This window comes from Symphalangus syndactylus, chromosome 18 (assembly GCF_028878055.3).
Source record: "Symphalangus syndactylus isolate Jambi chromosome 18, NHGRI_mSymSyn1-v2.1_pri, whole genome shotgun sequence".
In the NCBI taxonomy this organism is placed as follows: Eukaryota; Metazoa; Chordata; class Mammalia; order Primates; family Hylobatidae; genus Symphalangus; species Symphalangus syndactylus.
In genome coordinates, this window is record NC_072440.2 from 39430614 (window position 1) to 39455068 (window position 24455).

The window sequence follows — 24455 nt, forward strand, 5'->3', positions numbered from 1 at the left end:
GCATCTATTGAACTAATTTTGTGGTTTTTGTCATTGGTTCTGTTTATGTGATGGATTATGTTTATTGATTTGCATATGTTGAACCAGACTTTCATCCCAGGGATGAAGCCCAGTTGACCATGGTGGATAAACTTTTTGATGTGCTGCTGGACTCGGTTTTCAGAATTTTATTGAGGACTTTTGCATCGATGTTCATCAAGGATATTAGCCTGAAATTTTCCTTTTTTGTTGGGTCTCTGCCAGGTTTTGGTATCAGGATGATGCTGGCTTCATAGAATGAGTTAGGGAGGAGTCCCTCCTTTTCAATTTTTTGGAATACTTTCAGCAGAGATAGCACTAGCTCTTCTTTGTACCTCTGGTAGAATTCAGCTGTGAATCCTTCTAGTCCTGGGCTTTTCTTAGTTGGCAGGCTATTTATTACTGCCTCAATTTCAGAACCTGTTATTGGTCTATTCAAGGATTCGACTTCTTCCTGGGGTAGACTTGGGAGGGTGTGTGTCCAGGAACTTATCCATTTCTTCTAGAATTTCTAGTTTATTAGCATAGAGGTGTTTATTGTTTTCTCTGATGGTAGTTTTTGTTTCTGTGGGATCAGTAGTGATATCCCCCATATCATTTTTTATTGCATTGATTTGATTCTTCTCTTTTTTCTTCTGTATTAGTCTGGCCAGTGGTCTATTTATTTTTTTGATCTTTTCAAAAAACGAGCTCCTGGATTCATTGATTTTTTTGAAGGATTTTTTGTGTCTCTATCTCCTCAGTTCTGCTCTAATCTTTGTTATTTCTTGTCTTCTGCTAGATTTTGAATTTGTTTCCTCTCGCTTCTCTAGTTCTTTAATTATGATGTTAACATGTCAATGTTAGATCTTTCCTGCTTTCTCTTGTGGGCATCTAGTGCTATAAATTTCCCTCTACACACTGCTTTAAATGAGTCCCAGAGATTCTGGTATGTTGTGTCTTTGTTCTCATTTGTTTCAAAGAACATCTTTATTTCTGCCTTCATTTTATTTACCCAGTAGTAATTCAGGAGCAGGTTGTTCAGTTTCCATGTAGTTGTGCAATTTTGTGTCAGTTTCTTAATCCTGAGTTCTAATTTGATTACACTGTGGTCTGAGAGACTGTTTGTTATTATTTCCATTCATTTGCATTTGCTGAGGAGTGTTTTACTTCCAATAATGTGGTCAATTTTAGAATAAGTGCAATGAGGTGCTGAGAAGAATGTATATTCCATTGATCTGGACTGGAAAGTTCTGTAGATGTCTATTAGTTCTGCTTGTTCCAGAGCTGAGTTCAAGTCCTGAATATCCTTGTTAATTTTCTGTCTCATTGATCTGTCTAATGTTGACAGTGGGGTGTTAAAGTCTCCCATTATTATTGTGTGGGAGTCTAAGTCTCTTTGTAGGTCTCTAAGGACTTGCTTTATGAATCTGGGTGCTCCTGTGTTGGGTGCATATATATTTAGGATAGTTAGCTCTTCTTGTTGAATTGATCCCTTTACCACTATGTAATGGCCTTCTTTGTCTCTTCTGGTATTTGTTGGTTTAAAGTCTGTTTTATCAGAGATTAGGATTGCAAGTCCTCCTTTTTTTTGCTTTCCATTTGCTTGGGAAATATTCCTCCATCCCTTTATTTTGAGCCTATGTATGTCCCTGCACATGAGATGTGTCTCCTGAATACAGCACACTGATTGGTCTTGACTCTTTATCCAATTTGCCAGTCTGTGTCTTTTAATTGGGGCATTTAGGCCATTTACATTTGAAGTTAATATTGTTATGTGTGAATTTCATCCTGTCATAATGGGTTATTTTGCCCATTAATTGATGCAGTTTCTTCATAGTGTCAATGGTCTTTACACTTTGGCATGTTTTTGCAGTGGCTGGTACCGGTTGTTCCTTTCCATGTTTAGTGCTTCCTTCAGGAGCTCTTTTAAGGCAGGCCTGGTGGTAACAAAATCTCTCAGCATTTGCTTGCCTGTAAAGGATTTTATTCTCATTTGCTTATGAAGTTTAGTTTGGCTGGATATGAAATTCTGGGTTGAAAATTCTTTTCTTTAAGAATGTTGAATATTAGTCCCCACTCTCTTCTGGCTTGTGGAGTTTCTGCCAAGAGATCCGCTGTTAGTCTGAAGGGCATCCCTTTGTGGGTAACCCAACCTTTCTCTCTGGCTGCACCTAACATTTTTTCCTTCATTTCAACCTTGGTGAATCTCACGATTATGTGTCTTAGGGTTGCTCTTCTTGACAAGTATCTTTGTGGTGTTCTCTGTATTTCCTGAATTTGAATGTTGCCCTGCCTTGCTAGGCTGGGAAGTTCTCCTAGATAATATCCTGCAGAGTGTTTTCCAACTTGGTTCCATTCTCCCCGTCACTTTCATGTACACAAATCAGACATAGATTTGGTCTTTTGACATAGTCCCATATTTCTTGGAGGCTTTGTTCATTCCTTTTTTTCTTTTTTCTCTAATCTTGTCTTCTTGCTTGATTTCATTAAGTTGATCTTCAATATATGATATCCTTTCTTCTGCTTATCAATTTGGCTATTGATATTTGTATATGTTTCACGAAGTTTTCATGCTATGTTTTTCAGCTCCATCAGGTCATTTATGTTCTTCTCTAAACTGATTATTCTAGTTAGCAATTCATCTATCCTTTTTTCAAGGTTCTTAGCTTTCTTGTATTGGGTTAGAACATGCTCCTTTAGCTAAGAAGAGTTTGTTATTACCCACCTTCTGAAGGCTACTTCTGTCAATTTGTCTAACTCATTCTCAATCCAGTTTTGTTCCTTTGCTGGTGAGGAGTTATGATCCTTTGGAGGAGAAGAGGCATTCTGTTTTTTGGAATTTTCAGCCTTTTTTTGCTGGTTTCTCCCCATCTTTGTGGGTTTATGTACCTTAGATCTTTGATATTGGTGGCCTTCTGATGGGGTCTCTGAGTGGATGTGCTCTTCCTTTCTGTTTGTTACTTTTCCTTCTAACAGTCAGGCCTCTCTGCCCAGGTCTGCTGGAGTTTGCTGGAGGTCCACTCAGACCCTGTTTGCCTGGGTATCACCAGAGAAGGCTGCAAAACAGCAAAGATTGCTGCCTATTCTTTCCTCTGGAAGCTTCGTCCCAGAGGGGCACCTGCCAGAGGCCAGTCAGAGCTCTCCTGTATGAGGTGTCTGTCAGCCCCTACTGGGAGGTGTCTCCCAGTCAGGATACGCGGGGGTCAGGGACCCACTTAAGGAGGCAGTCTGACCCTTAGCAGAGCTCGAACGCTGTGCTGGGAGGTCTGCTGCTCTCTTCACAGCTGTCAGGTGGGGACATTTAAGTCTGCTGAAGCTGCACCCACAGCCACCCCTTTCCCCAGGTGCTCTGTCCCAGGGAGATGGGGGTTTTATCTATAAGTCCCTGACTGGGGCTGCTGCCTTGTTTTCAGAGACGCTCTTCCCAGAGATGAGAAATCTGCCTGTCTGGCCACAGTGGCCTTGCTGAGCTGCAGTGGGCTCCACCAAGTTGGAACTTCCCAGTGGCTTTGTTTACACTATGAGGGGAAAACCGCCTACTCAAGCCTCAACAATGGCGGACGCCCCTCCTCCCATCAAGCTCGAGTGTCCCAGGTCAATCTCAGACTGCTGCTGTCCTGGCAGTGAGAATTACAAGCCAATGGATCTTAGTTTGTTGTGCTCTGTAGGGGTGGGACCTGCCAAGCCAGATTATTTGGCTCTCTCACTTTAGCCCCCTTTCCAGGGGAGTTAACAGTTCTGTCTTGCTTGCGTTCCAGGCACCACTGGGGTATGGAAAAAAACAAAACAAAACAAAAAGAACTCCTGCAGCTAGTTTGGTGTCTGCTCAAATGGCCGCCCAGTTTTGTGCTTGAAACCCAGGGCCCTGGTGGAGTAGGCATCAGAGGGAATCTCCTGGGCTGCACGTTGCAAAGAGAAAAGTGCAGTGTCTGGGCTGGAGTGTGCATGGTTCTTCAGGCTCGGTCCCTCACTGCTTCCTTTGAGTAGAGGAGAAAATTCCCCAACCCCTTGCACTTCCCAGGTGAGGTGATGCCTAACCCTGCTTCGGCTCACCCTCAGTGGGCTGAACCCACTGTCCAACCAGTCCAGTGAGATGAACCAGGTACCTCAGTTGAAAATGCAGAAATCACCTGCCTTCTGAATTGATCTCGCTGGGAGCTGCAGACCAGAGCTGTTCCTATTTGGCCATCTTGACAGTAATCCTATATTCAATTTTCCTTTTTATATGAGGAACCTGACCAATTTATGTTGCTTAAACATTGAGACTTGGGTTGGGTTAAACATCAGAGGTTATTTTAAAGGATAATATCAGGGTTTACCTAGAAATTTAAACTAAAGTCATGAAATTTTTATTTTTGCCTTTGATCCACTGGTATTAGGTCTATACATGTTCCTATTCACTCCAGAAGACAAATAGATGTTTCTATGAATCTGAGACTAACTCAGCAAAGGTAGCCTCACTTTCTAAGTGGTGTTTTGGCTGTGGAACACAAGATACAGATACCTGGAGTTTAGAAATGTGTCAGTAATCACTTATAGAAGTAAATGCTTATTTGTAGGCCGGGCACAGTGGCTCATGCCTGTAATCCCAGCACTTTGGGAGGCCAAGGTGGGCGGATCACCTGAGGTTGGGAGTTTGAGACCAGCCTGACCACCATGGAGAAACCCTGTCTCTACTAAAAATACAAAATTAGCCAGGCATGGTGGCACATGCCTGTAATCCCAGCTCTGGAGAGGCTGAGGCAGGAGAATTGCTTGAACCTGCGAGGTGAAGATTGTGGTGAGCTGAGATCGCTTCATTGCATGCCAGCCTGGGCAACAAGAGCAAAACTCCACCTCAAAAAAAAAAAAAAGGCTTATTTTAATGAGTTGGACTCAGATTAGCTAATAGAAATTGCCTAAGTGTGAACCTTCATATTTCCTGTGTATGGGGAATGTTACGGGGTATGCTGGTGGGAACACAGGAGAGCACATGGAATGATTATCTCCCACTGGCAGAATTTCTCGTTTGGCTAGAAAGGGAACATACTTGTACAAAAGGCATAAAAAGATGTTTAAAGAGGTGAGCAAAGGCTCAGAGAGTAAGAGAAAGGAGAGACTACAGAAATATTCCATAAAGGAAGATTCAGGAAGAAGTGTGTCAGAAGTAGAGCAAGAGCAAAGGTTGGATTTGTCGACTACTATTACTCCATTTCTCAGGAGCATGTGCAGATGCACATGGGAGGTTATAATGTCGGTATCTGTTAGAACCCTATTCTGTTGGCCAGAAGTCAATCACACAGCCCCACTTTTCTGCTAGGGTGGCTGGAAAATAGTTTATCTGTGTTCCTGGAAGGAAAGTGAGGCTTTTTTGAGCGTTTAACCAGTCTCTGCTACATGCCCACTGGAACTTTGCAGAATAAATTTCAGTTCCTCTCCTCCTCATTCATTTTTTAAACCTTCCCTTCTCCAAGTGAGACACTGTTAGTTCTATCAGCTATTATTCATATATTTATTTTTGTTCCCAAACCCTCTACTATCCTGGCCATCATAAAGCAAACATTCTTGATTTTTATTGTTCTTCTCAAAATGAGATGCTCACTGTAGAACATAATACTCTAGATGTGATTTTTTAAAATGCTGGTAAAGTGGGATTATTGTTTTCATTGATTTCATAACTATAAGGACAAAGAGACGGCCAAGATTGGGGACTTTGCATTTTTAAAAAAAGAAGAGAATTTGAAGAAGGAAAGGGGTCTCCAGGATGCCACTTCAGTATGGCAGCTGTGGGAAGCACTAGTGGTAAGGTGCTATTCTTTCCTACTTCTTCAAGAGGAAAAAGGGCACTCACACTCACAAATCAATTCATTTCCATCAAAACTCCAAAGTGAAGTCAAGGAAAATAAGTGCACTCAAATTATGTTACTTATATATTAGATTATGGATTTAAATAAAACCCCAAGGATTTCTGTATTAAAATCTTTTTATTGTGATGTTAACTAGTCCACATGTCTTACGTAGTGTCTAGGTCTTATGCTCAATAATTTGGCCAGTAGTCCAAATTATTACATGATAGATAAGCAAATTAGCATTGCTATAAGGAACTAAACTTTATCACCTGCTGCTAATATGGCACTGATGTTGTGCCATTTCAGCATATCCCTGTGGCCCCCATTCCTGATGTTTTCATCTGTAGATCCAGTGAGGAGAGAAAAAAATGAGTGTTTTTTTCCTTTTCTTTTCTTTCAACAGTTATGCTTTCAGTGTTCTCTGTTAAGAAATATTATAACCCTGAGGGAGTGGATGTTCTTATCAGAGAAGAGAACTGGTTGAAAATGATTCAGTTTCTGAATTCCTAGAAGAAGGGAAAAAGCCTAAGTGTCCATCTCTCTATCTAGTCTACTAATGGGATTACCTGTTTCAAATATTTCTTTTTTTTCTAAATTGAGTTTTTAATGTCAAAGTTTCAGGATCCACTGGTTTCCATAGTTTTAGTATGGTTAGACTCATTGTGAACAGTGACCATTATACTTCTCTTTTTCTATAAATGTGGCTGCTTTTGAGAGTGGAAGTTGTAGGAAACAATTCATTGTAATCTGAATTTAAATTTAGCTTCCTATTGTAGCTCCTCCCCTCCCCCTCCTCCCTCATGTTTCTCCCTGTCCCCAGACCGTCTTTCAGAGGCAGATGCTATGCCCATAAATGACATTTATTGATTTGAGTATTAGTGACTTTTCCTTGACAGACTCACCCATAAGAATATTTAAGTAATATTAACAGTTTCCCACCAAGAACTCAGAATAAATTAAACAGTGTGTATCTAGGCAGAAAGCCATGTACTTTTAGAGCTCAATATGTTTATAATATATATGAAGGCAAACATAGAGGCAACATAAATACCTATTCTACTTGGTTGTAATCTGCCAATTTAAATTTTTTGGAGAAGAGTTTATCACTAAATCACTGAGAGGCAGAGTAGGATATCTGGGGGAAATGGTGTTGGGCCAGGGGCAGGTTTGTTATCTGGAAAAAAGATTGGGAGCCAGGGAGGATTTTCAAATTCGAATCCCTCAGCTCAGTCTTGGGGCATTTGTTTTGCCATCTGAATGATCTTGGAACCCAGAGAAAAACCGGTTGTGAAAACTACAGATGCAATTTTCTTCTTTGGCTTTTCCCATAATACTGTAATTATAAACCATGCTGTGTTAGAGTGGAACATTCTTTGGAGAGCATCCTAAAGTGCACTTTGATCAAATTTTGCCTTATGTGGCAACATTTAGAAATACAAGCCTTTGTGGGGTTTCTGGCTCTTCTTTTTACTGATGGGCTGATAATCTTATAATAGCATTAGTTTTGCCACCAATTACCAAAGATTTGTTATTATTGGTTTTTAAAGTTGGACAATCCTTAAATGTCTTCAGCAACATTAGAAACAGACCCACAAGGGGGTGGGTCAGACTAGTTTGGAAACCTCCAATCTTGGCTATTTTGTACCTCGGAATTCAACAAGGGATGTTGGAAAATTTTCAAAATAAAATTAATTTAAATTCAGTTTTGCAAAAGATTATACTATGGAACACATTGAAATAGAGAAGGTTAGCTGGAAAGTCAAACATGATAGAACTTGAAAATTACTAGGCTTTAAGGTATGAAAATATTTCCCATATGTTGAGACAGAATTTGTATTCTCTTTTTTCTCAATGGCATTTTATGAGATTATATACTCCTGCTCTTCTGTATAAATAGAATAGAAACATCTCCATTTTTAAATTGTCATGGAAATAAGTAATGGCTTGTGAACAAAATGACTTTTTGTTTGTTTGTTTTGTTTTGATGGAGTTTTGCTCTTGTTACCCATGCTGGAGTGCAATGGTGTTATCTCCGCTCACTGCAACCTCAGCCTCCTGGGTTCAAGTGATTCTCCTGCCTCAGCCTTCCGAGTAGCTTGGATTACAGGTGTCCACCACCATGCCCAGCTAATTTTTGTATTTTTAGTAGAGACAGAGTTTCACCATGTTGGCCAGGCTGGTTGCAAACTATAGGCTTTCACTCTCCATGCTTTACTATTTTGGTTAATTTTGAGGGGCATAATTTGTGGGGACTTTGTTATTATTTGCCATTACTTTTCATGGCAAAAACAGCAATTACTTTTGCACCAACCTAATATTTCCTTTGCAAATCTAGTGTGATTTAGGGACAGTGATAAATAAAGGTTGGGGAAGAAAGGGCTGACTAGTAAATGCAGACAGAGTTGATGCAATTTCACAGTCCCATTGGCGTGTTCTATGGGCCATTTCACTTTCGGATGGTTTGTCTGGCTGAATTTAGAGGCTAACCTCTGGATTTTTGCCTTTCTTCTTGTGATCTGAGAATTTTCTGGCATGTACAAGTCAATTTTCTTAATGGCTTTTCTTGATTAGTCTATAGCTTATCCAGTGAGTTGATATACTAAAATCTTACACTAGATATATTTGGGTGTCTTTGGCATCAAACCTCTTTTAATCATTTGTCTTTCTTGTCTAGAGCTAGTGTCATAATATTTTCATTGTTACAGGTTTCTAATACACTTTAAGATCTAGAATGACGTGATTCCCATTGTATCTTTCTCCTTTTATCTTTTAAGAAAAAGAATTACCATGGAAAATAATACTTCTGTTTCTGTGTCATTGTTTAAAGTATTTCTTATTTTGTTGTGAATTTTTTTCTTTTCATATATTTCTGAATTTTATTTATATATTTAATTAGTTATGTTTGCATTTTTAAAAAGTGAGATAGGTGTATTTTTTCAAAAATAATCATTGTCAGGTGTGGTATTAGGTTTGTAATAGCTATTAGCTATTACATTACTTTTAATGGCAAAAACCACAAATACTTTAGCAACATAATATAATGAATACAGTAGGCTTCTATTGTTTATCTATGTTGTGGAATATAGTGTAATTCTGAAATAACTTACTGCTTATACAATTTTTGTTTTGCTTTTTTGGTTTAGATGGACTTTTCTAAAAGGCTTTTTCTTTTGTTTCTGCTATATATTTGTTTTCCTATGTTCTGATTTCGATTTCTTTCTGGATCAGTTTCATCACTTCATATTTTCTTATATTATTGCCACTGCATTAGTCTATCATGTTAATCAGAATAGGATTATATAGCTATTCTTTTGTATATTTTTAATCTTGTTTCTGTATTTGGTCAAATCTACTTTGTCATTTTTAATGAAATCTAAATTTTCTTGTCTTACTCTTGCAGAGTTCTACTTATTTGATTGCCGTTTTTCTGCTTTTATTTTTATTAACTCATTTTTCCAATGTTCCTTGGGGTCCTGATCTTTTTCTAGGTTATTAAATGAATATGTCATTCTGTTTTGATTTTTATTGATTCATTCCTGTGACTTTTCTTCAGGTTATTTTGTTGAACTTTATTGAACTTCTCCAGTTTATTGAGTTGAATATTTTGTTATTTTATTTTATTCAATTTTTAAAATGATGAGAACCCTGAATGCCACGGGTTTTTTTCCTTTTGAGTCCATCCTTTACCACACATCATTAGATTTTATATAGATTTTTCAGTTGTTCTTAACTTTAAAATAGTTTGTAATTGCAATTTGGATTTATTCTTTAGCCTGTGCCATTTAGAAGTGTTTTATTTTAAGGTTTACCTTTGTGTTTTTATTTTTAAAGGTTATCTTCTGATATGAATTCCACTGGATTCTGTGTATGTCTTTCACACACTTATGCATTCTTGTGGTTTATATAATTTCTGTGTTTTATAGCTTTCATTTGCCTCTATCTAATATATGAACAATTTTTGATCAACTTTTTACAAAAGTATTTTCTTTATTTGAAGAATCCAAACTTTTAAATGTAACTGTTAGACCAACTTCATTAACTGAATTTACTCATTACATAATGCTTTACTCATTATGGTCCTTTTAATTTTCCAGCTACTTTTTCTCTTTAAGAGAGTTTTGTTAGACTTTAGTACTGTATTTCTATTAGTTTCTTCTTAACAGTTATAACTGTGTGTGTGTGTGTGTGTGTGTATACACATGTATATTTATATACACATGTAATATGTAATGTCTTACGGGCTACAACATTTTCTTAGAGTCTATATTTTATTTGAAGCTAGCGTACTTTTATTTTTTTTAAGTAAGAAGTTTTATTTCTTCCTGGAATTTTGCAGGATTTTTTTCTGTTTACTCAGTAGTTTAATAAGTGCCAGATATGTTAAGATTTAGGTCTTTTACTGATTTATTTTTTTCCTGGAGCCATGTCACCCATTTTCCTGAGATCAGGAAAGTTTTCTTGGGATATGTATTTGGTTATTGTTTCTGTTTTATTTCTTTGGACTCTCCTCTAGGAATACTGATGAGCTATATGTTAGCTCCCTAGTCTCTGTTTTTCAATTCTTTCTTCTTCTCTATCGTACTTTTCTTTTCCTTTCTCCCTGTGAAGGCTTATAGAACTGTTAAATAATGCTTAAGCCCACTGTCTTTCTTCAGTATCAATTAATTCTTCTACTTTGCTTTTAGTTTCTATGTAATCTTCCTTTAAAAAAAATTCTCTCTCCCTTTTCATTTTACCCACTGTCCATTGCCTTGCTTAACCTGCCTAGAATCCTCTTCATTTCATCCTGTTTTCTTTTTATAAAGGCCAATCTCTTGGTTCTTTATTAAGGACACCAAGTAGTCTTCTGAGTTTTTCTTTTGGATTCTGCAGTAAAAATTTTTCAGAGGTTTGTTCTGAATTTTTGAAGCAGTATTCTCTTTCCCCTGTTGTGTGTTTTGTGTGTATGTGTGTGTATCTCACAACTAAAATAACTAGAGAATCATATATATATATATATATATATATTACTCAATTTTAAGTAAAGCCACAAAGATACCACAGTTGAGAGGGTTTTTTTGGTCTAGCTCTTTTTCTGTTACAATGGTGGTGAAAACTTAATATCTAGTTTACAGTTTAATGAATATCGTTGGGTTGAGTTGCCATTTCAATTACCATTTTCTGTTAATTTTTATTTAAAGTACCTCCTCTCAGTTGGCTTTTGATCATTCAGCTCCCGCGGCCTGATTCTTTGATACTATAAGAAGTTATACATGGCATCTGTAATTCTCAACCTATCAGGATTGCTCCTCTGTGCTCTGTTCAGCTTTTCTCTCCATTTCATCAACCAAAGGCTCTACCTTTGCAGACTAGGCCTTTTGGAACATGTGGCTTTACGGGCCTCTCTCCCCTACTTTCTGCTCACTTTTTTTCTTAAGTACACTGGAATGGTGGAAGAAGGAGCATTTGCCTCTAAGTAAAATTCCCCAAACCAAGAACTCTGGGTCCCTTTTACCCAATAAAGAAAAGAAGGTGTGCTTGCTTTGGCAGAACATATACTAAAATTGGAACAACACAGAGAACATTAGCATGGCCCTCACACAAGGATTACTTGCAAGTTCCTGAAGCGTTCCATATTTTCTTACGTAATAGTAAAGGGTTCAATTCAACAAGAAGAGATAACTATCCTAAATATATATGCACCCCCTACAGGAGCACTCAGATTCATAAAGCAAATTCTTAGAGACTTACAAAGAGACAGACTCCCACACAATAATAGTAGAAGATTTTAACACCTCACTGACAATATTAGACAGTTCATTGAGATAGAAAATTAACAAAGATATTCAGAACCTGAACTCAGCTCTGGATCAAGCAGACCTGATACATATCTACAGTATTCTCCACTAAAAACAACAGAATATACACTCTTTTCATTGCCATACAGCACTGACTGTAAAATTAATCACATAACCAGAGTAAAACACGCCTCGTAAATGCAAAACAGCTGAAATCATAACAGTCTCTCAGATCACAGCACAATCAAATCAGAACTCAAGATTAAGAAATCCAGACATAACCACATAATTACATGGCAATTGAACAACCTGCTCCTGAATGACTCTTGGGTAAATAATGGAATTAAGGTAGAAATCAAGAAGTTCTTTGAAACTGATGAGAAAAAAGAGACATCATACCAGAATCTCCGGGCTGTAGCTAAAGCGGTGTTAAGAGGGAAATTTAGGCTGGGCATGGTGGCTCACGCCTGTAATCCCAGCACTTTTGGAGGCCAAGGTGAGCGGATCATTTGAGCTCAGGAGTTCGAGACCAGTCTGGCCAGCATGGTTAAACCCTGTCTCTACTAAAAATACAAAAAGTAGCTGGGTGTGTGGCACGCACCTGTAGTCCCAGTTACTTGGGAGCCCGAGGCAGAACAATCTCTTGAACCTGGGAGGTGGAGATTGGAGTGAGTGAGATTGTGCCACTGCACTCCAGCCCGGGTGACAGAGTGAGACCCTGTCTAAACAAAACAAAACAAAACAAAACAAAACAAAACAAAACAAAACAAAACAAAAAACAGAAATTTATAGCACTAAATTCCCACATCAAAAATCTGGAAAGATTTCAAATTAACAATCTAACATCACAACTAAAGAGAATCAAGAGCAAACAAAACCCTAAGCTAGCAGAAGACAAGAATAACCAAGATCAGTGTTGAATTGAAGGGGATAGAGACACAAAAAAGTCCTTCAAAATATAAACAAAACAAGGAGCTGGTGTTTGGAAAAAAATTAACAAAATAGACCGCTAGCTAGACTAAAAAAGAATAAAAGAGAGAAGGATCAAAGAAACACAATTAGAAATGATTAGGGGATATCACCACTGACTCCACAAAAATTCAAATAACCATCAGAGAATACTTTAAACACCTCTATGTACATATATTAGAAAAACTAGAAAAAATGGGTAAATTCCTGGACACATACACCTTCCCAAGACTGAAGCAGGAAGAAATTGAATCCCTGAACAGATCAATAACAAGTTCTGAAATTGAGACAGTAGTAAGTAACCTACTAACCAAAAAAAGCCCAGGACTAGATGGATTCACAGCTGAATTCTACCAGAGGTACAAAGAAGAGCTGGTACTATTTCTGCTGAAACTATTCCAAAAAATTGAATAGGAGGGACTCCTCCCTAACTCATTCTGTGAGGCCAGCATCATCCTGATACCAAAACCTGGCAGAGCTATAACAAAAAAAGAAAACTTCAGGCCAATATCCTTGATGAACATTGATGCAAAAATCCTCAACAAAATACTGACAAAACAAATCCAGCAGCACATCAAAAAGCTTATTCACCATGATCAAGTTGGCTTCATCTCTGGGATGCAAGGTTGTATCAACATATGCGAATCAATAAATGTTATTTATCCTATAAAAAAACTAAAGACAAAAACCACATGATTATCTCAATAGATGCAGAAAAGGCCTTTGATAAAGTTCAACATCCATTCATGTTAAAAACTCTCAATAAACTAGATATTGAATGAACATACCTCAAAATAATAAGAGCCATATATGACAAACCCACAGCCAATATCATACTGAATGGGCACAAAACAAGGATGCCCTCTCTCACCACTCCTATTCAACGTAGTATTGGAAGTACTGGCCAGGGCAATCAGGCAAGAGACAGAAATAAAGGGTATTCAAATAGGAAGAGAGGAAGTCCAATTATCTTTGTTTGCAGATGATACGATCCTATATCTAGAAAACCGATAGTTTCAGCCCAAAAGCTTCTTAATCTGAGAAGCAACTTCAGCAGTCAGGATACAAAATCAATTTGCAAAAATTGTCGATATTCCTGTACACCAACAGCAGGCAAGCAGAGAACCAAATCATGAATGAACTCCCATTCACAATTACTACAGAAAGAATAAAATACCTAGGAATACAGCTAGCAAGGGAAGTGAAGGACCTCTTGAAGGAGAACTACAAACCAATGCTCAAATAAATTAGACATAACACAAATCGAACAACATTTCATGCTCATGGATGGGAAGAATCAATATTGTGAAAATGGTCATACTGCCTAAAGTAATTTATATATTCAATGCTATTCCCATTAAATTACCATTGACATTCTTCACAGAATTAGAAGAAACTATTTTAAAATTCGTATGGAACCAAAAAAGAGCCCAAATTGCCAAGACAAGCCTAAGCAAAAAGAATAAAGCTGGAGGCATCATGTTACCTGACTTCAAAATATACTACAAAGCTACAGTAGCCAAAACAGCATGATATTGGTATAAGAACAGACACAGAAGGCCGGGCGCAGTGGCTCACGCCTGTAATCCCAGCATTTTGGGAGGCCTAGGCAGGCAGATCATGAGGTCAGGAGTTTGAGACCAACCTGACCAACATGGAGAAACCCCGTGTCTACTAAAAATACAAAAATTAGCCAGGTGTGGTAGCACGCGCCTGTAATCCCACGTACTCAGGAGGCTGAGCCAGAAGAATTGCTTGAACCTGGGAGGCGGAGGTTGCAGAGCTGAGATTGTGCCACTGCACTCCAGCCTGGGCAACAGAGTGAGACTCCATCTCAAAAAAAAAAAAAAAAAAAAAAGAAAAAAAAAGAACAGACACATAGACCAATGGAAGAGAATAGAGAACTCAGAAATAATACCATACACCTCCAACATCTGATCTTTGACAAATCTAACAGAAACAAGCAATGGGGAAAGCATTCTATACTTAATAAATGGTGGTGGGAGAATGGGCTAGCCATATGCAGAAAATTCAAATTGGGCCCCTTCCTTACACCATATACAAAAATTAACTCAAGATGAATTAAAAACTTAAATGTAAAACCCAAAACCATAAAAACCCTAGAAGAAAATCTAGGCATTACCATTCAGGACATAGGTACAGGCAAAGATTTCATGATGAAAATGCCAAAAGCAATTGCAACAAAAGCAAAAATTGACAAATGGGATCTAATTAAACTAAAGAGCCCCTGCGCAGCAAAAAAAAAAAACAAAAAACAAAAAACAAAAAACTATCATCAAACTATCATCAGAGTGAACAGATAACCTACAGAATGGGAGAAAATTTTTGCGATCTGTCCATCTGACAAAAGTCTAGTATCCAGAGTCTACAAGGAACTTAAACATATTTACAGGAAATCAACCAACGGCCCAATTAAAAAGTGGGCAAAGGACATGAACAGACACTTTGCAAAAGAAAACATTCATGCAGCCAACAAGCATCTGAAAAAAAACTCAACATCACATCATTAGAGAAATGCAAATCAAAACCACAATGAGGTACTATCTCACACCAGTCAGGACAGCTGTGATTAAAAATAAAAAAACAACAGATACTGGTAAGGTTGTAGAGAAAAAGGAATGCTTTTACACTATTGGCGGGAGTGTAAATTAGTTCAACCGTTTTGGAGGACAGTGTGGCAATTCCTCAAAGACCTTGAGGCAGAAATACCATTTGACCCAGCAATCCCATTACTGGCTATATACCCAAAGGAATATAAATCATTCTATTATAAAGATACATACATGCGTATGTTCATTACAGCACTATGTACAAAAGCAAAGACATGAAATCAACTTAAATGCCAACCAATGATAGACTGGATAAAGAAAATATGCTACATATACACCATGGAATACTATGCAGCCATAAAAAAGGATGAGTTCATGTCCTTTGCAGGGTCATGATTGGAGTTGGAAGCCACTGTCCTCAGCAAACTAATGCAGGAATGGAAAACCAAACACCACAGGTTCTTACTTATAAGTGGGAGCTGTATGATGAGAACACATGGACACATGGGGGAACAACACACACTGGGGCCTGTGGGGGTGGGGTGGCTTGTGGAGAGGGAGAGTATCAGGAATAATAGGTAATGTATACTGGGCTTAATACCTAGGTGGTGGGATGATCTGTGCAGCAACCACCATGGCACATGTTTACCTATGTAACAAACCTGCACATCCTGCACATGTACCCTTGAACTTAAAAGTTGAAGGAAAAAACAAAAGAAGGATATGTTCCTAGTTTTCTATGTCTATGAGCCAGTCAATTGGAAGTGAAAGCTGGGTATGCCATGGAATAACTAAATTCCCTTTACAGTTTCAAAGTTAGAACCTATCTTTCTCTTAAGATTATGGAATTGATTATCTGTTACTTTTGGTTTTAAAGGCTGTCTTCAATGGTTTTAGTGACAAGTTGGTAACAGCAGCATTACATGATTTTAGCCAGAAGCTATTTTGAACCTAAAATTCCTATCAGAAGGTTGAAAAAAACCCTAATTTTACTTTTATTTAGAGCTTGTGTGCTGATCATTTAATTTTTAAATCTCCGGCTCCACTTGGAATGAAGACACAATCCTGTAGTCAATATTAAATTATGAACTTTCAATTGTTTCCTTTCTTCCTTTTTTTTTGAGGTAAGAATCCCTCAAAAGAATAATTGAAACAGAGACTTAAAAGTTCCGTGGTGACTGTTGAAATATAACAGAATCACACTGTGTTTGAATTTACTGTGGTATATTTCTAATGTCTTACATTTGGTATGTTTCTCTTGTTGTTATTGCTGACACAAACCAAAGAACAAGAATTTCTTTTATGCCACTGATTTGCAAAGGTCATATAAAAAAATGAAGGGTCAGATAATGGATGTTAATCATCCTCATTGATGGATACATGGACAGGAAAACATAATTGAATTGCACATATTAGTGGAAGACAAAAAACCATTTAACAAATTGTTCTTAGTAGAGAAAAAAATGATAGGAGAGCTAAAATTGATGTGAAAAACACAGAAGGAAGTTAAGGGATTAGAGTGGGAGGAAAATTAGTGAATATCTATTTGTGTGCACGATTGCATTTTTGAAATAATTAGTTGCCTAATTGTGTATCCAGATATAGTAATTGTTGTTCCATAATCATGACTTAAATATTCTCTGTGTGTAATTTTCAGTTGTATACATTTTTTTGCAGAAGCAAATTGCAGAGGAATACATTTGTTTGAAGTTTCTCCAGGGATATGTTTATAACCCATTTTGGAAAGAGTAGAAAGATTTTTTTTCTCTTCCAAATGTCTATGAAGGTGGATAACTTCTCTGATCTTTTAGTAAACACTTTTATGTTAGTTGAATGGTATGCAGTTAGTCATAAACAGGAGAGATTGAGGAAAAATAACATGCTTAATGCAAATAAATTTTCTGTACCTGGTAAGTTAATTGGAATTTTTTCCTGTAATTTTTTTTTTATTTTTCTGGTAGATGCTTGTTGATTTAAAGTAAGATAGAAAAGAATTGTCAAACTATATATAAACCACAGCCAAATGACAAATTCATAGTTTTTGCTCAAGTAGAGGGATTATCTGGAATGAAAGTACAAGAAGAATTTGATAATTGAGAAATACATTATTTTGAATGTACATTTGAAGTAGCTAAAAATTCTACTCCAGAGCTGAATGCACTGGCAGTGTGTTAATCACATCCATAAACATGAGTCATCTACAATTGGAGTGGGCCTCATACTTGGAACATCTTGAAGATGTTTCTTCTTTGGCTGTGCTAAATTAAGCATGCAAAGAAGTTATATTGTGTTAAAATTTCCACAATGAAATCTTATTGGCACTTCCTGTATAAGTGGCTGGGAATAGAAATTCTCATTTATGAATAAAAACACTTTGCCTTTTTATTTGGAGGTGAACCTACTAACCTTTGGTTATAGGGTAATACCAGCAATTTTATTATAAAGTGTATTTCAGTAATTGGAACTGTGTTTTTATTATACAATTGGATAGAATGTATAATAAAATGAAATGAAAGAAATTTCCCCAGAAGATTGAGTTAAAAATGTTTTGGTGATGAAATTGAGATGATGTCCAGATTTATAGCATATTTGGTAACCATAACATACTCCTCGATATATTGATTTCCATGTAAATGCTTATTTCTTCAAACCCTTTAAATTTCATAGTATTTTCTCCCTTCTTTTGTTAACCAGTTCTATTCATAGTGGATCTTAGAAAATTATCCAGTGATTAATATTTATCCATATTTGTAGCTTTCATTACTTTATATTTCTGTTTTTGCCTAGGATCCTTGTTACCAGCCTGTTCTAATGTCACAAAACTTGGCAAACCTTACCCAAGAAGGGTAAGGTTTAGTATCTATGAATTTTGAAAATACTTGATGAGAAAAGTTGCTTTTAAATTATTTTGAATCTTATTAATACCAAAAATATTTGAAAAAGAGAAGCACGTACATTTTTCCAATATTCAAAGTTCATTCAATATATAAATACTCAAACCTTTTTTTAAATTATACTTTAAGTTCTGGGATACATGTGCAGAACGTGCAGGCTTGTTACATAGGTATACACGTGCCATGGTGGTTTGCTGCATCCATCAACCCATGATCTACATTAGGTATTTCTCCTCATGCCATCCCTCCCCTTGCCCCCCACCTCGCGACAGGCCCTGGTGTGTGATGTTCCCCTCCCTGTGCCCATATGTTCTCACTGTCCAACTCCCACTTATGAGTGAGAACATGTGGTGTTTGGTTTTCTGTTGCTGTGTTAGTTTGCTGAGAATGATGGTTTCCAGCTTCATCCATGTCCCTGCAAAGGACATGAACTCATTCTTTTTTATGGTGGCATAGTATTCCATGGTGTATATGTGCCACATTTTCTTTATCCAGTCTAATATTGATGGATATTTGGGTTGGTTCTAAATCTTTGCTGTTGTGAAAAGTGCTACAATAAACATATACGTGCATGTGTCTTTTGCAATAGCATGAGGGAAGGAGATTGGAAAACATTGACTCATTGTACAATTCAAATATGCCAACTTTGTTAAATTTTATTACAATTGGAAAGCACTTATGGTACTTATTAGAAAGAAAGTGTGTGTGCAAACGTATGTGTGTAAAAATGTGGCTCTTTTTAAAAGGAGGCTTACCCAGTCATTTTTTTTTTAATAATAGCTGCATTGGAGGTAAGAAAGTACCTCAAGACATTTTCTCTAATTGTACAGGAAAAAACAAATAAAGGAGATGAAGACTAGGCTGCTGTCATTCTGTGCCATCTCTGACATCTATGGAAAGCCTAGAGGCCCGAGAATACTTCCTCCCCAGGGTGCTATTGCAGCATCTTCAGGGTCCTGAGTCTGAATGTTCCTATTTTATGTAAGCATTGCACCCAGAAGAATGGGTCAGAGCCTCTCCTATGGTCTGAATGTTTGTGTCCCTCCAAAATTCATATGTTGAAGTCCTCACCTCCAGGGTGATTGTATTAGGAGTTGAGGCCTCTAGGGGGTGTTTAGGTGATCCTCATGAATAGGACTGGTGCTCTTATAAAAGAGGCCCTAGGGATCTCAGTTAACTCTTCCACCATGTGAGGACACCGTGAGAAGGTGCCATCTATGATGAAGCTGGCCCTTATTAGACATCAAATTCGCTGGTTCCTTGATCTGGGACTTCCCAGTCTACAGAATTGTGAGAAAAAAATTACTATTGTTTATAAGCCATTGTGTTTGTGGCATTTTGTTTATAGCAGCCCAGGTGGACTAAGACAGCCTTTTAATAGGCAAGGGGATCTAAAGACATAGGTGAATCAAGCAAGTCAGTCTGCAGCTCAGAAAACTCATCTGCCTGATGATGTTAGCTGTAATCTCCTGTGTTTGTGCCTGACTTGCTGCCTCGGTTTAGCTCGGTGGCTCTCAAATGGGGGCAACTTTGACCATAGGGACATTAGGCAATGTCTGGAGACATTGTCACAGCTAGAGGAAGGGTGCTACTGCCATCTAGTTGGTAGAAGCCAGGGTTACTGCTAAACATCCTGCAGAGCACAGGACAGCACCTACTCCCATCCCAGCAAAGAGTCATCTGTAGGAATATTTGATAAAAGCCATCTACATAAAAGCCCAATAGCTCACATCATAATTAAAGATGAAAGCCTGCTTTTCCCATAAGATTGGGAACAAGATAGTAATGTCTGTTCTCACATCTCTAGTCAACATTTTACTGAAGGTCTTAGCAACAGTGCAAGAAGAATAATTAAAACGCATACAATTTACAAAGCAAGAAGTAAAGCAGTTTTTATTCATATATGACATAAACAGATACTTAAATAACCATAAGGAATAGCTTCCAAAAAGGGGACTTGAACTAATAAGTGAGTTTAGAAAGGTCTCAGTATCTCAGTCAATACAAGTTTAATCATGTTTATAAATACAATGGACAATTCAAACTAAATATTTAAACATTTCATTTCTTATAATGCCAGAAAATAGAAAATACTTAGTAGCAAATTTAATGAAATATGTGCACAATTCTTATACTGAAAACTATAATTTACCAAGATAAATTTAAGAAGACTTCAATAAACGGAGAGATACACTGCTCATTGATCAGAAGACTCAATAGCAATTTAGGATATTAATTTTGCCTGAGTTAATCTATATATTCAAATTTATCTTAATCTTCATCACAGTGGCTCTTATTTTACAGGAATTGACAAGCTTATTCTAAAATTTATATGGGAGAGTAAAGAAGGTAGAATAGTCAGAATAATCTTGAAAAAGAACAGCAATTCTACCTGACTCTACATTTCCTATAAAAATGCAGTTGTATTAAAGATTATGAGGTTTTGACATAAGGATAGACAAATAAATGAAGGAAATAAAAGAGTCCAGAAATAGACACACATTTGTGCAGTAAATTGATTTTTTTCAAGACACCAAAGCAATTAAATAAAGGAATGGAGAGTCTTATTTACAAATGAAATTGGAATAAATTGATGTCCACATGGGAAAAAAATAAATTTTTACTCCGTAAATTCACACCTCAGACAAAAATCAATTCAAGATGTGTTGGAGACCTAAAAGCAAAAGGTAAAACTCCGATACTTCAAGAACAGAACATGACAGGATTCAGAAAATAATAACCCTCAAAATTGGTAAATTAGGCTGCTTATCAAAAGACATAAGTAAATGAGTAAGGGAGCCACTAACAGGACAAAAATATCTGTAAAACATATCTGACAAAAGACTTTAATCAATATCACATAAAGCACATCTACATTAATAAGATAAAGACCAAAGAAAATAGCTCAATAAAAATGGGCAAAGCATTTCAAGGGACACTTTACAAAAGTAAATATACAAATGGCCAATGAACACAGTAAAGAGTGCTCCACATCTTTAGGCTTCAGAGAAATGCATTTACAACCACAAAGAGATACCACCACACACCTACTAGAATGGACAAAATTAAAAAGGTTGAAAACACCAAATACTGGTGAGGAGTTAGAACCACTGAACTCTTACACTTGTTGATAGGAAAATTAAATGTTGTAACTACTTTGAAAAAATGTTTTGCAGATAATAAAATGTTACTTTCACCTACCCTTTGATCCAGCAATTCCACTCCTATTATTTACCCAGAAGCAAATTTTATGTTACACATAAAAAATTATACATAAATACTTGTTAAAATATTCATAAACCCACATATTAATCAAAAGAGAATCAATAAACAAATTTTGTCATAGTTATACAATGGAATATTACTCGGCAACAAAAGTGAATGAACTACTGATACCTGCAAGAAAATGAGTGACTCTCACAGACAAAATGCTGAGTGAAGGAATCGAGACAAAAAGGAATACATCTGGTATGATTCCATTTCTAGGAAGTTCTAGAACAAAACTTAGGTTAGAAAAAGGTGATTGCCTCTGAAAGGGAAGACTGACCAGAGAGATGAGAGAACTTTGAGAACTTTCTAGGGAGATGGAAATGTTCTGTATCATAAGGATGTGGGTTACACCTTTTTTTTTTTTTTTTGGGGACAGAGTCTCGCTCTGTCACCCAGGCTGGAGTGCAGTGGCGCCATCTCTGCTCACTGCAACCTCCTCCTCCCAGGTTCAAGTGATTCTCCTGCCTCAGCCTCCCGAGTAGCTGGGACTACAGGCGTGTGCCACCATGCTAGGCTAATTTTTTGTATTTTTAGTAGAGATGGGGTTTCACCATGTTAGCCAGGATGGTCTCGATCTCCCGACCTTGTGATCGCCTCCCAAAGTGCTGGGATTACAGGCGTGAGCGCCTGGCTGGGTTACATCTTTTTAAGTATTTTAAGTAAATTGGTAGTCAGTGTTCAGGAATCCTTCTAATCACTCTTCAACAGGGATGGCTTATGAAATAGTTCATCAATTTTTTTTTTCTGATAAGGGGAGGCTGAGGCAGGAGAATTGCTTGAACTTGGGGGGGCAGAGGTTTCAGTGAGCCGAGATCATAACACATCACTCCAGCGTGGGCGAAAGAGTGAAACTCTGTCTCAAAAAAAAAAAAAAAAAAAAAAAGGAATTTACACTCTTGAAAATAAATATTTCATAAGGAAACTTTAGAGTTCTCCAATATACATGATCAAACAAGGACCTATTATCATTTTGGACCATGTCATAATAGAGAGGAGATAGTTTAAAATTAGGCATATGTTCCAACAACAACATGATTATGGAAACTAGTCTTAGAATTCAGAGTAATTAAAGTTTTTTGTTTTTACTGGTATTACTCAATTCGTTGACAGTACCAGTCTCTGCAATATCTTTTGTTGGGGAAGGGGGAGAGGACATGTTCATTTAATTAGAAACACATCTACATTTTAGGAATAAAATATTTTACATATACTTTTTGTTACTAAATCTGCAAACTCTAGATTTGGAAGAAATAGCCTTCATAACTGTTCACAGCAAAAGTTATGAATGTTTGATAGAATTAATTTAAGCATTGAGTAGAATTAGACTTGTTTGGAAGGACTGTAGGATCTTTGGCAAGAAGTGTGTTTTATGTTGTTTCAGATGTATACCATTTTCTCTTAAGGTTTACAAGTTAATCAATAAAGATTCTTGGCAGAGCTAAGTACAAAAGAACAATTTGTATTTAGCATACCAAATGGATCTAAGTCTTAAGTGTTATTTGATGTCTTGAAATGTTTGGCTTTCAACTTCGTTTAAATGAATAGTGTGTATACAGTGAAGACAGGCTTTACTTAGCCATGCCTAGACCCTTTGTGGATTCTCTCATAATCCTCGGTTATTGTAAACCATACTTAGTGAGACCAAAAAGATATTTTGTTTTGGCTGCATGGTATTATTGGAAAACATTAAAAATTTTATTCTTTAAATAATGTTTTTCTATTAAGAAAAATAATGTCTATCTTTACAGAGATAGTTATTTCAAAATGTAGTTTTCAATATGTACTTGTGGGTATGAACATGGACAAACACATGCACATGCACAGAGTCTGACGTTATATCTAAAATGTTGAATCCTACTTTTCTACTTAACAGGAATGTTTCCCTATGTAATGAAAAAGTTTGTATAATGTGTCTGTATTATGCGTATTATATGAATTATAGATCCTAATTTAATTAACCATTCTTTTATTGTATTGGTCATTTTCCCATATTACATACAAATTATTAGGGAACATCTGTGTGCATACATTTTTGTTTACATTTTGGATTATTTACTTAGAATAGATTCCAGGAAGTGAAACTACCGGGTCAGAGGCTTTTCCCAATTTATTTTTCAAAAAGAAATTCCCACTGTATTTTATACAAGTATGCTTGTCTCACTGCCCACTTGCTAGCCTTACATGGTTATTTTTTTAATTTTGTTTTTTATAAATAGAATCTCACTGTTTTAGTTTGCATCCCTTGGATTACTAGTGAGTTTGAAATTTAAAAACCTGTCTTTTCAGGCCTTTGTCTTTTAGGGTTTTTAGGATTTTCTTAATGATTAGCATCATCTCTTCTCTAAAAACGTTGTATTTGTTCGTTATATTGTAATAGGTATTTTTTTGCATCTAGCTATTAAGCTTTTAATTATATACTTGATTTTTAATTTAGAAAAGCAAAATTTTCTTCAATGGAGTTCTTTTTTAAATTGAATTCTTTGACTTTTTATAATTTTGTTCAAAGAACCCTATGGGCAAGTGGAATCTTACACTTTTATTACCTGGATAGCAGATATCATTCATAGTTTGATATTTAATCTGTGGTATATAGTTGACTTTTATTTTTGGAATATCCTTGCTTTAAAACTACAACTAAAGGAAGGCAGATGGTTAGCTTGTTTTCTCATTTCCTGAAAATGTCCAAGATTAGAACCAATATTATCAGTCTGTAATGGAGGTTGGCAATGTCAAGATGGTTTGTATCCATGTCAAGATGTTGAATCAGTGTCCAGGTCATTGCTCATTACAGATGTTGCTCTTTGGATAAACAGGAAACCCAGAAAAAAGATTCTAACAATTTTTGATGCTACCTCACATTCCTTCGAGACAGTGCAGAACATTTCGTTCTTTAGAAAATATTCAGGTCTCTTTCTTTGTGTTACAGCACTTACTATTTGTCTATTTGTATTATTGGCTTGTGACCCTTTTTTGGGGGGTTACAAATACATTGAGGAAAGAGTATTTTTAAAAATCATTATGCCTTTGCTTTATCTATGTCTATATACTCTCCTATTTGTTATTATTATTTTTGTTTTTGAGACAGGGTCTCACTCCTATTGCCTAGGCTGCAGTGCAGTTCAGTGGTGCAATCACAGCTCACTGCAG

The 24455-nt window shown here is 36.6% G+C and overlaps 1 protein-coding gene and 1 non-coding gene across 4 annotated transcripts in view; both read left to right on the forward strand.

The window, feature by feature from the left end:
- Window positions 1–24455, forward strand: part of PDE4D (phosphodiesterase 4D) — a 1541788-nt gene that overhangs the window by 185965 nt on the left and 1331368 nt on the right. The gene's annotated exons all lie outside the window — the stretch shown is intronic.
- On the forward strand, window positions 11342–11448 carry LOC129468668 (U6 spliceosomal RNA). The gene has a single exon (XR_008652752.2). It is a non-coding gene; the product is annotated as a U6 spliceosomal RNA (small nuclear RNA).